This window comes from Chroicocephalus ridibundus, chromosome 5 (assembly GCF_963924245.1).
Source record: "Chroicocephalus ridibundus chromosome 5, bChrRid1.1, whole genome shotgun sequence".
NCBI lineage: Eukaryota > Metazoa > Chordata > Aves > Charadriiformes > Laridae > Chroicocephalus > Chroicocephalus ridibundus.
In genome coordinates, this window is record NC_086288.1 from 35,283,504 (window position 1) to 35,294,755 (window position 11,252).

Consider the following 11,252-nt stretch of genomic DNA (forward strand, 5'->3'; position numbering starts at 1 on the left):
TTCTTTTCTTGCATCGTGGCTTTACTAATGAAATCAGCACCCCAACACTTCCGGCAGAGCCGCTGTGGTCACCCCAAGTAATACAAATGCTCCTGTTGAGTGTGTAAAGCATCAGCTAACTGGTAAGCCTAGAAATCTAGCAAATATTTTTTTCATTGCAGCAAAATGCTGCCTGGGTTGCTCTGAAGGATTCGATGCAATCTGTTGCCAGAGACTTGTAACTCGACTGGATGGAGCGTGGGCTGGATCATGTGGCAGCTCCTGCTGGTGCTTCCAGTGGCCCCTGCAGTATATGAGACTGGTTCAGACCTCAGTGGAGGTGGTCCTAGATCATGCTCTGCAGGACCTCACACTGAGTAAGGCAGCAAGGAGGTGGCTGTAGGGAAAATACGAATGCTCAAGCCAAATCTCGGCCCCTGCCCTCCCCGTGTGTACCTTGCGGTAGGAGCGTAACCCATTCTCACTGACCACTTGGACCCACTAAACAAAATCACCAGCCAAAGCCAGAGCCCTGCCAGGCGATTTACAGATGAGCTTCCAGCTGAAGATACAGCACAGAGGCAGGGATGAGTGGTCGGGAGTAGGGTGATAGCAGGGGCAGCTCTCTAAACTAGAGAAATATCCCTGAAGTCATGGGCTGCTATTCGCCTGCGCAGCACCCAGAGGAGTGAGGCCATTAGGCACGGCCCCGAGGGCCGTGGTGTCCGCAGCCCGCACAAAGACGGTATCTGAAATAGTGTGAAATGTGGCAAAGCAACCTGTGGGAGAAGGGCATGTGGCATTACAGCAGGAGGCATTTTGTAGTTGTAAAAGCGACCGACAGTATTAGACTATAAAGCAGAGATTTGCGAGAATAAGGAGCTTGAAAATTCAGCGTGAATTGGCAAAGCGGGTCCATGACTAATCACGGAGGTCCATTGTACGATTGAGACTAACCTCTTGTCTAATGAAAATACTTCTCTGAATAAGTCTCTTTTAAACTACAGTAAATAGCTCTGAAGAAAACGTCCAGCCTTAATATACAAGATTTTAAATGACAGAGAAGTCACCCCAACCTTTGGTAAACAGTTCGAACAGATAATCAAGCTCTGTTTAAAACTGTCATAGTATTTCTAGCACAAATTAATCGGGGTGGAGTGTCTAATTGCTGGTAACTGGATCTGTTACAATGCTGTGTGCCAAACTGGCAAGCTCTTATTATCGGATTTCTGCTTCTTGGATTAAGCCTTTGCAGGAAAGGAGCTGTGATTTCCCCCAGAGAAGACCCGCAGCGGCTCAGGGGCCAGCCTGCGCCGTGGGAGCAGCGTGGGGTGCGGAAACGCGTAGGAGAGGGCGTCCCAGCATGCTCCCACTGCTGGGCTGGGGTGTGGGGACCTTGTTCTTGGCGGGGCACGGTGGATTTTGGCGTCGGGGGCAGTTTTCTTGCAGGTGCTGGCTCTTGCCCTCCGTCTGGTCCACTATGTGCAGCCGGAGGCTGCCCTGGGAGAGTGGCTGTGGCCGACGGGCTGCTGCCTGCCCACTGGCCCCGGCAGAGACCCACGGGAGCTATTTAGAAACCTGTTCAGCGGAGTTTATTTTAACACGGGGTGGAAGCTCTGGAACGTCGGACCTGCTTTGGCTGCAGTGGTTTCCCAAAACCACTCTTGGTAACCCAAGTGTAGTCTCTGTCACATTAAAGACATGACTAACAAAAGGGGCTTGTTTCAGAACTGTGTGATGGTTGTCTTTAAATATTTATGTTTAACTAGGCATCCGCTATCTGGCCAGTTACAGAGCCTGAATGCTGCTAGAAATCAGCAGGGCTGTCTTTTGCCAGACCTGTTGTACTTGCTGTTCCCTTCTCCCTGATGGGGACAATGTGGACACTGATAAACCCTATCGACTTACCGCTTTCTTGTCTTCTGCAGCTGGCCTGCAGCTCTGTGGCCTGGTCCTGCTGTCCCTTAAGCTAGGAATATGCTTTTTTCAGTAAACCTCTCTCCCTCCCTCCTTGGGACTGTGTTGTGTGTTCTGCAGTTAAGGAGACAGTGATAACATCTGATGATTCATTTACTGATATCCTTTAAAAAGGGAGCTCTGACTCTGTCCCTTCTTCTCCTGGGCCTCCTCCCCTCCTTCCTTTATGCTTAGGCTGACGAGGAGCCTGGAGTGATTCTGCAGATTAAATGGTGGCTGTGCCACCTGCTTCTCAGTTGACCATTTTTTGACTGTGTTGACCATTTTCTCTATTTTAAGGCTTTAGGAAGAGGGGATTCCTTTTTAATGTCTTTTCCTTTTTTCCATAATCTTTTTCCTTTTTCGAGCCTGTGTGAGCCATGCTGCTCCCCAACGGCTCCTGTTGGCTGTGCCATGGAAGCGAAACGTCTCTCAGCCGAGCGCGGTACCTTTGCCGCAGAGCCTCGAGGGGACTATAAAACAGGTGGCTTCATCCCGGGTTGTTTTTCTTTATTGATGTTGTTGCGGAGCCCTGCGCTATGGCAACTGGAGGAGTTGTGCTCTTCGGAACAGGGCGGAAGGAGGAAGGACTCTGGAGTCGCTGTTTGGGAGCAGCCATGGCTGGGCTGGCACCGGCGCCCCGCCAGCTCGCTGCGGCGCGGGTGTTTATCCAGGACGGCGGCGGTGAGTCACGGGTGCCATGCTCCACCAAAGCCACCTCCGGCAGCTTCCCCGTGAATCACTGCAGCCTGAGAAGACTTGCAGCAATTCCTGGGCCACCAGAAGGATGATCTCATTGCCGGCTGAGGGGAATAAGGATAAAGTCACGTGGAGCTCTGCTCTCGGAGCCGGGGAAAATGCCATCCCAGCAAAGAGCTTGCAGGTGACCTAAGCGGGAACGTGATTCACTGTTATGGGACCAAACAGGGCAAAGATCCTTCTTGCAGGGAAGGAAGGAAGAGACTGCAAGATGCGTACAAATAATTTGAGTTGGCTTTCATAACAAAACCTGTTAAGGCACGGACGAACCATATGGCACAGGGTCCACAAAGGACTTGGTTTTAAGTATTTCTCTTGTCATCGCCTGTTTTCATTTACTTTTATGATTCTCCAAGCGGTGTTGCCTACCCTGGGTGATCACGTCGTGAAGTCTGATGATGTAATCTTTGCATATCGTGTCCTGCCCACGGAGCTGAGTTACTGCGATACTGCTTCAAACTCACTTGCCCAGCCCAGCTGAAGGATTTACTGAAGTTTAACTCCAGATGAAATAAAATCCTTTTGCCTCTTCTAAAACATTAATTCATGGCAGTTTTCCTTTTCCATTTGATTTGTCATTATTTCAAAGAGGCTGTCAATTTCTGACCAGGCATCAAATGGTCTTTTCTGATTTCAAATATAAAAAATAATAACACAAATCTTGAAATGCTATGAAAAGTCCTAGTTGTTATTTATTGAAAATATGTGGTCTTGCAAAAACAAGAACAGTGCAAAAAATTGGTAAGTTTTTTTTATCGTCTTGAAATTGCACAAGGAATTTTACAGAAATTAAAAATCAACTCGTGTTTTGCCAAGAAAGGCTGGTGGGGTGGATTTGATGAAGTTGCCAATTGCATCTGTGATGGTGAAGCAGCTCAAAGATGCTCCTTGCCTCTGTTGCTGGCAGCCAGAACTCAGACCTCAGGAGAAGGAGGAAACTTCATCCCAGAGATCCCCGGGGTTTTGAGGTGCCACATCTGCTGGCTCCAATGCGTGTGCCTGAGCCGTGGGAACCCAGTGGGCTGCAGCGAGGAGACATCACTGGGGACCAACTCCCATACGTGCTCGCTCCTCGAGCTGTGAGCATGATGGCCGTCATCCCTCATCCCGGCCAAGGCATCCCCACGCACCGGTGCAAATTGGATAGTGCTGACATCCCCCAAAATAATGTTTTGTCAGCTGCTTTCCATTCCTTGACTCCGTTAGGTGTATGTTGCTGGCTAACCATGTTTAACAGCGCAGGTTAGATAATGAAATTGTTGGGCTAAGCGCTGAGAGGACCAAAGAAACTGATCCCAGATGGGACTTCCTCACCATAGACCATCAGACCGAACCACCAAGCCCAGCTCTGCTCACGTCCGGTAATTTTCCCTTCCCCAGGCTCAACGTTGGTGTATGTCACAGAAAAGGCTCATGAAAATATCAACTAAGGATGCACATGGTGGTTCTCAGAAGCATGTTAGTCCACAGGTATCAAGCCTGACATTTGAAGTACTTGGGAAAATTTGCCTGGTATGTTTTCCTCTTCCTGTTCAGCTTCCCGGTCTGGTTTTAACGTTTATCCATCTCGGGGCAGCCTGATTTCTTCCCTGGTAAAAGGGATGGGCTGCTAAACTGGGGCAAAGTATCCCTCTGCACCTGCGGGATGCACTGTGTGACCCAGGAAGCTCTGTAATGATTTTGCTGGTAAAAGGGAGGCTATCAGATAAAAGACTCTCTGCCTTTCCAGCACAGCCACTTCGCTGGTGCAAGCGTGCATCCGAGTGCGGCCAGAGCCCGAGCACCAAGGGCACTATTTGCATGGCCTCCGTGAATACCAGCTCCGTTCCGGCTTGCAGGGGTTTTAAGGAAATGAGCTGCAATCGTGATGACATCTGGCAGCTAATGCTGAATTTGGGCTGGGTGAACTCTGAACGCGCCCGCTCCTTGGAGGTGAATCTGGAGCCTTTTGAAAGGACTTTCCTCAGCCGCTGCGCTCGCTCTTTTGAGTCATAACCGCAGCGTGTGCGGCGCTGCCCAAATGCAGCAAATGACACATTTGCTTGCGCTTAGAGAGAGGTGTCTCAACAGCTTCCAGTGCGTCAGGTTGGGAAATCTTGAAAATACTGATATTTTCCTACAGAGCAGGTTTTGAAAAGTCGGAGCGGGTGTGCATGGGAAGGGGCATGGGGCGGTCGCTGCTCTTCCACGTCTCACTCCCACGGGAGCTGGAAGTGCGGCATCTGCAGCTGGTTCCCCGCAGTGGCCCTCGCTCTCTTGAAAGCTTTAGAGGCGAGGAGGTGGGCAAAGGAGCTGAAATCTTTGAGTCGTGGCTATAAATGGAAGAGGGTTTTTGAGATGTTCTCTAGTGAAGTGGCTGAAAAGCAAAAGTGTCTGGAAACGTTCTGAGTGCAGAGCAAGCAAGTTGTTTATTATCCCGCAGTGCTCTCGGGCCTGCTTTATGCACAAATATGGCCAAAAATGATTTTTGAAGAGCTACATAGTGATGGGGAAGGACAAAGAAGCAAGGAAATCTGTTGGTCGGTTGCCCTGCTTGCCGGAGCAGGGAAAAGGAGCCCCGGGGGCCTCATGCCGGGGAGGGGATGCTGTGCAGAGGGGATGCTCCCGGGAGCACCGTAGGCGGCCAGAGGTGAAGCACAGCTCGTGCATCCCTGATATTCACCGTAATACGGGCAAAGGAGCCTGATCTTAATTCTTCACCAACACCAGAATTTCACCCGTAGCCGCTGTGCCGCCTGTTGTGCTGGCAGTGACCAAGCTGGGGCCATCATCCCGATGGGTGTAGGAGGCACAGTATCTCCTGCCTCCGCTTTACGCAGAGGGGAACATGGGGAGGGGCTGGGATTCCCCCTGGAAACTCGGCCCCTCTGTCCCCCGATCAGTGCTCAGTCCCGCGAGCTGGGCACAGGCACCTTGTTTTCATGAATGGGAAAGTTCAGCGTGCCCCAATACATTTTTGTTTTCTCCCCCGTGTTTTATCAGTTTATTCGTCATAATAGGATTATGTTAATGTTCATCTTGGCCCGATCCCAGGGGTGCCTTGTATCCGCTAGGAACAACCAACAGCCACAGCCAAGCCTTCTTGTTTCAGGACAGATATCTGGGACCGTGTGAATCGCACACCCTAAAATTAACTGTGTAAGTACAGGACTCTTCGTTGTCGGCGTGATGTCTTCATCGCTGCGACTTCAGCATAGTCCAGCTTCTGAATGGGGGCTTCCTTTCAGTATATGCCTCAGTTTAATTAATGGGCCTGAAACGTACCATGAGGCATCCAAAATATGAATGAGAGGTCTACACAAAGCACTTTATAAGGCACTTTGGATGAAGGAAATGTGCTGTATGGATCTGGTATCTAACAGAAAATATTCTAAAGACTCCTTCCTTTAGAATGTTTTACATCATCTGCTGTGCACAGAGCTGTGCTGTTTCTCTGGCAATTTTTGATATTCTGAGCTTTTGAGAAGTAGGATGCTGATACCTTCTAGTGAGGGATCTGGCTCCACTGCCACACATCGAAAATGAAGCTTTGTTATTTATTAATTTATTTTTTTTTTAAGGAAGGAAAAGAGGAGGAACCCGGGGGAAGAGCATGGGGCATGAGATGAGTGAGACAAGCAGAGCCAAAGGCACCGGCGGGTAGTGACCAAGAGGTGTGAAATGTCAGCAGGTAGGAGCAGGTGCCCGGCGTGATTCCTTGCAGAAGAAGCCGCTCCAGGAGCGGTCGGGTTGAGGCACGCACCACGTAAGCGGTGAGCTGTTCGTCATTACTCAGGGGAGCAAGACAAATGAGAAATCAATTGAACATCAAACCATCGCTGCTGATTGCCTATGTTGAAAATAAATGATTCATCGAGTGCTTTAATTGATTCATATACGTGGCAAGGAGTTCCAGTCTTGATTTACAGACCTCTCCACCAGTCAGGCAGGAAAGTCTTGCTCCCACTCTATTTGTGCAACAAACATCCTTTTCTCTTGGCGTGGATTAAGCCAACCCACTTACAAACCTTTTTTTTTTTTTCCCTTTCTGATTGTTTACTTTGCCTTTAAGTGATTGGTAACTCCGCTCACTTACATGGTGCTTTTTTTTAATTTGGATTTTATAGCAGGGGAGCCCGGAAGGGACGGGGATGGCTGTGTGCTAAGTGCTGGGCTCCGTGCCCAGTAGGGAAAGCAGATGACCCCATCCTCAGAGAGCTGCGGTCTGCAGCCTACCATGGATTTACAGTGTCCGCTGCCCAACTGGTGGGAAAGGGGATGTCTGGAGATGTAAAAGCCTTTTGTAACTCCTCATGCAATATACTGTGAAGTACTTTGTGTCTTGAAATCTGTATGCCCTCTGTAGATGTAAGCCATTGCTCGCAGGGGTTGAAGGAGACTGGGCCTCCTCCCTGCCTCTGTCTCTCTGTTTACCCACCAGCCCGAGGAGAAGGAGGTGTTGGAGATCTGCCTCTGCTTTTCCACAGCAGTTCGATAGAGTCGTCAAAACAGAAGGGAAACATGGGGGTGTTTGCTGTAGGTGAGGGGAAGGGATGGGGAGGGAGGTGTATCCTGGCTTGCGCAACTGGTGGGCGGTTCGGCGGTGGGGAAAGGCGTGAGGAGAGCTGCAAGAACAGGGAGGTCCCCCCCAGCCGATTCGGGAGGGCAGGTCTCCAGCAGGGCTGGACAGGGGGAACACCAGTGGAAAAAGGAGGGAAAAAGAAATTTGACAGTTGTCCCGGAGTTTATCAGGCAGCAGAGGCAGCCCCTCTCTTGCCCTGTGTGTCCCCAGCCATACGATGGGGAAATGGCCTACCAGCCCCTTTGCCACATGAGCCATATTGTAGCTGCTGTTGCTTTTGGGTTGCATGGATTTGCCCAGGTTTCTCTGCATGTCCTGAGACCAGGCCGCAGGGAAGCAGCACGAGTTACCTGGGGAGAGCCTTCTCCAGTCGAAAATACCATAATGCCACCAAGCTCCTTGATCTGCCAGCGCCCAAAGAGAGACGGCGACCAGCAAACTGGGGCTGAAACAGCAAGAGAAAAAACCCACCACCACCAAACCAGCAGCAATCTCTTGCAGTTATTTCCAACCAAGTAGAAGAGTCATAACTCAGGTGCCCAGGGGATGATTAGGGATGGAGCCTGACTAGCTTTTAACTTGATAGAGCCCATAGGTGCTGCTATAGGATGAACTGGATTGCAGAATTTATCTGGCTAAGAAATAATGCTTTCCGCCAGGTGTTTTTTTTTCAGCTGTATCATTTTTTTCACCCGGCTCTTTGCACCAGTGCTGGGGCAGGCGGGACGGGAGAGGGGAGCAGCAAGAGCTGCTTTTTTTTCCTGTAACTGTTCTGCTTCATACCATCGCTGCGGGGGCTTTGGCTGGCAGTAACTCCACCAGCCTGGCGTGAAGGGTCTCCAGCCTCCGTACACACAGGACGCCTTTGTGATTTGATGAACAAACTTGGCTTGGTCTGCTTGGCAGTGAAACAGCTAACAGTGCTGCCATGTACACTTGTCTTTTTTTTGGGTGATATGTTTTTGCGTTGCAGTGGAAAGAGTTCATGTCCTGTGCCAGTCTGCTCAACTTGCGTCCAGGAGGGAGCCCTCACAAATGAGAAGAATAACCTAGAGACAACTCCTGCACCCGAGCTGTCTCCGGCGCTTGTGAGCCTGAGCATCCCACTGCCCCGCAGCATAGCACATGCCCGTTATCTGCATTTCTGTTTCCCTAATGAAACCCTGGGTTCTGCACCAAAAGGGTGTGAAAGCCTGTACGGGATGGGTCCAAGTCCTGTACCCCCATCCAGAGAAGCTGCGTATGGAGGTGCTGGTGGGACGAGCCCTGTGCTGCACCTTACAGGAGCTGAGGTGACAGTGAGCTCTGAAGCTGGCTCTAGTTGTTCCTCTCTTTGGTGTGCAACTTTCCTCGCTCAGCGATGTTTCAGTGAAGACAGCATGGATTGGGTATGGCGAGGGAGCGCAGGGTTAAGGATCAGGAACTTTGACTTCAAAATAGGGTTTTTAGCGGGGGAGGTAACTTGGGAGTTCAGAAAAAGCAGTCTGTGGTGAAAAGAAAGGAGAAGAAAAAGATGCTGAGAATGGTGCTGGGCAGATAGACATTGTGATCATATAGGCATGGACAGGGACCAAAACCTGGAAGGATGCTGGTGTGCTTGGGCTGCTTGTTATTTCTTTTCTCGTTACTGGTTAAAAGACAGCAATGTAAATCTGGGTAGGATTCGTCATTCCCCATCTGAAGGACGTACGTTAGCAGGGAAGTGCCTCTGTAAGCATTGCTTCAGCACTGGTTCTGCAAAGAGGTTGCAGGAACTCATTATTCATGATTTTATCTTGCTACCTGAAATACATAAATAGCCTAAAGGTTCCTCTGATGGACTTCTTCCAGCTCTTTGATGTGCCAAAGATAATTTCTGTACATACTCCCTCAACCTGTCCCCACTCCCTACCTAAGGTTTAATGTTTCTACTTGTTATGTTTACCTGTCTGTACTAGACTGTAGGCTCTCCAAGGCAGGGACCTTGCCATCTTTCATGCTGAAGTACCTTGAAGGAGTTGTAACATCAACAGCTATAAAATGTGATATAAATTATCAAAGCAACATCAACTAACACAGCTCAACTCCTTGGCCTCTTCTGCGCCAGGCGAGCTTTCCGTGGGGCTGCTGGCTGCTCCTGACATCGGCATGGCATGATGTGTGCCAGCAGCGCCAGCAGCCCGGCTGTCATGAGAGCACGTGGTGGCTGTTATGACGACTGGCGTGATAGAGCCTGTGCCCACCTGTAGCCGGGCTCCTTATGAGGAGCCAGCAGCGGTGAGCCTGTAATGAAAGCCTCCACCGGAGAGAAATTGCATTTCCAGCGGCAGGACCCCATGCCTCCTCTGGTTTAAAAACTCAGGACTATACTCCAGACCTTTTAATAACTTTAGAGCCTCACGGCGCTCTGGATTTAAGTCCCCTCGTGTGAGACCATAACAGTGGAAGCAAACGGATGCATCCCTGCTTACAAGAGCTAATGCAAGAAATAGGCAGAGCCAAACAATGTGTGCTGTCCTGTCCCAGCTCCCGCATGGCTCCAGCAAATCCCCGGGGCTGGAGCCACCATCCTGCAGTGCTCTTGGGAGCCTGCCACTCAGACCCACAGTCCACAGTGTGCTCGCAGCCAGGTCTCTCTCGCCTTCCCTCCTTTGGAGCCGGTTTCTTTGTGAAGCCTGGGATGTGTCAGGGAGAGACCTTGTTTTTATAACCTCCTGTTATGGCTGGAGGTGATGCCTCTGTGGTGACAGCTGGGGAACTGACTTTGATCTGGGGCATGGATGCCTCCCCTGGGAATTCAGGCCTCTGAGTCTTATTTGCCCTGGGCAATAGTCAAGAGGATTTCCCCTAAGTAAAGAGCCATCAAACCTTATCGGCTGTCTTGCTATTCCTGTCTCACCGCCCCTTGAAGACAGCATCTGCCACGGAGAGGTCAGGCAGAGAATCTCTAAAAGCCTGGTGTGCAGCCCCATGCAGTGCAGAACCGTGGGGACGTGTCTTGGGGTTGGCCCAGCCCTGTGGCACCCCCAGCAGCTTGGGGACTAGCAGGCATCGGGCCACGAACCCAAGTCCCAGATAACCCCCTGCCAAGCATGTGGCGTCTCTGTCCTCCGTTTAGTTTAGGGTGTGGGCAGGGTGCCACTAGAGGGGTCTGACCACACACCTCAGGAAAAAAACCATGCAGAGCCTGATGAGCCCTGGCCAGTGGGAGAGGGGGCAAGCTGGGCTGCGGCTCTGGGCAAACAGGTGTTTGGTCTGGCATGTGGTCCTCAGCACCCACCGGCAACAACCTGAGGCCGGGCTGTGCTGCTGCAGCGTGAGCAGGGCTTACTTTTGGATTTTGCAGCTCTCATCCCTGCAGCACCCCAGAAATCAGAGGAATGGGGGCTGGTGGAGGAGCAGGGTCGGGATTTTGGATGGGAAATTGGGACATCCAAGTTCTGCTCCTGGCTTTACTACACACCCTTACTTTTCCTGCCTGTAGAAATGCTGTTGATGCCTTCATGTTTTTCATGCCATTTTGGTTTCTGAAGGGTTGACCGTGACACTTGGAGGTAAACTAAGCTGAGCTGTAGTGCTATTGCACATGTGGGTTGCTTTTCTTCTTCAGTGAAGCTTATTTCCTAAAACAGGGGAGTGGGGTGCTGTTACAGGCCCCGTAAATGGGTTCACGTGGGGAGTGCAGGCCCTATGCCCAGCCAGGTGGCCGTGCTCGACGCCGGCTCTCCATTAGACCTCAGAAGCGCCTGCACTTTTGGTTACTTCTTTTGCACATCTGCTCCTGCAGACTGTTCAGGGCTCTTCCACATTTCTTTCAAACAGAGCTATTATTTCACTGACCCGGGCCTGCTATTCACTGATGAATCGGATGCTGTTCATTGCAGCTTGAAATACTATTTTGCTACTCTTAATGCTTCCCATTCATTTTCTGCGGCGATCGGATTCATAACAGCAGATATGCAGCTTGCATTGATACTTGATGCAGCAGCCATACCCTCAGCAAAGGCTTTTTTGTACG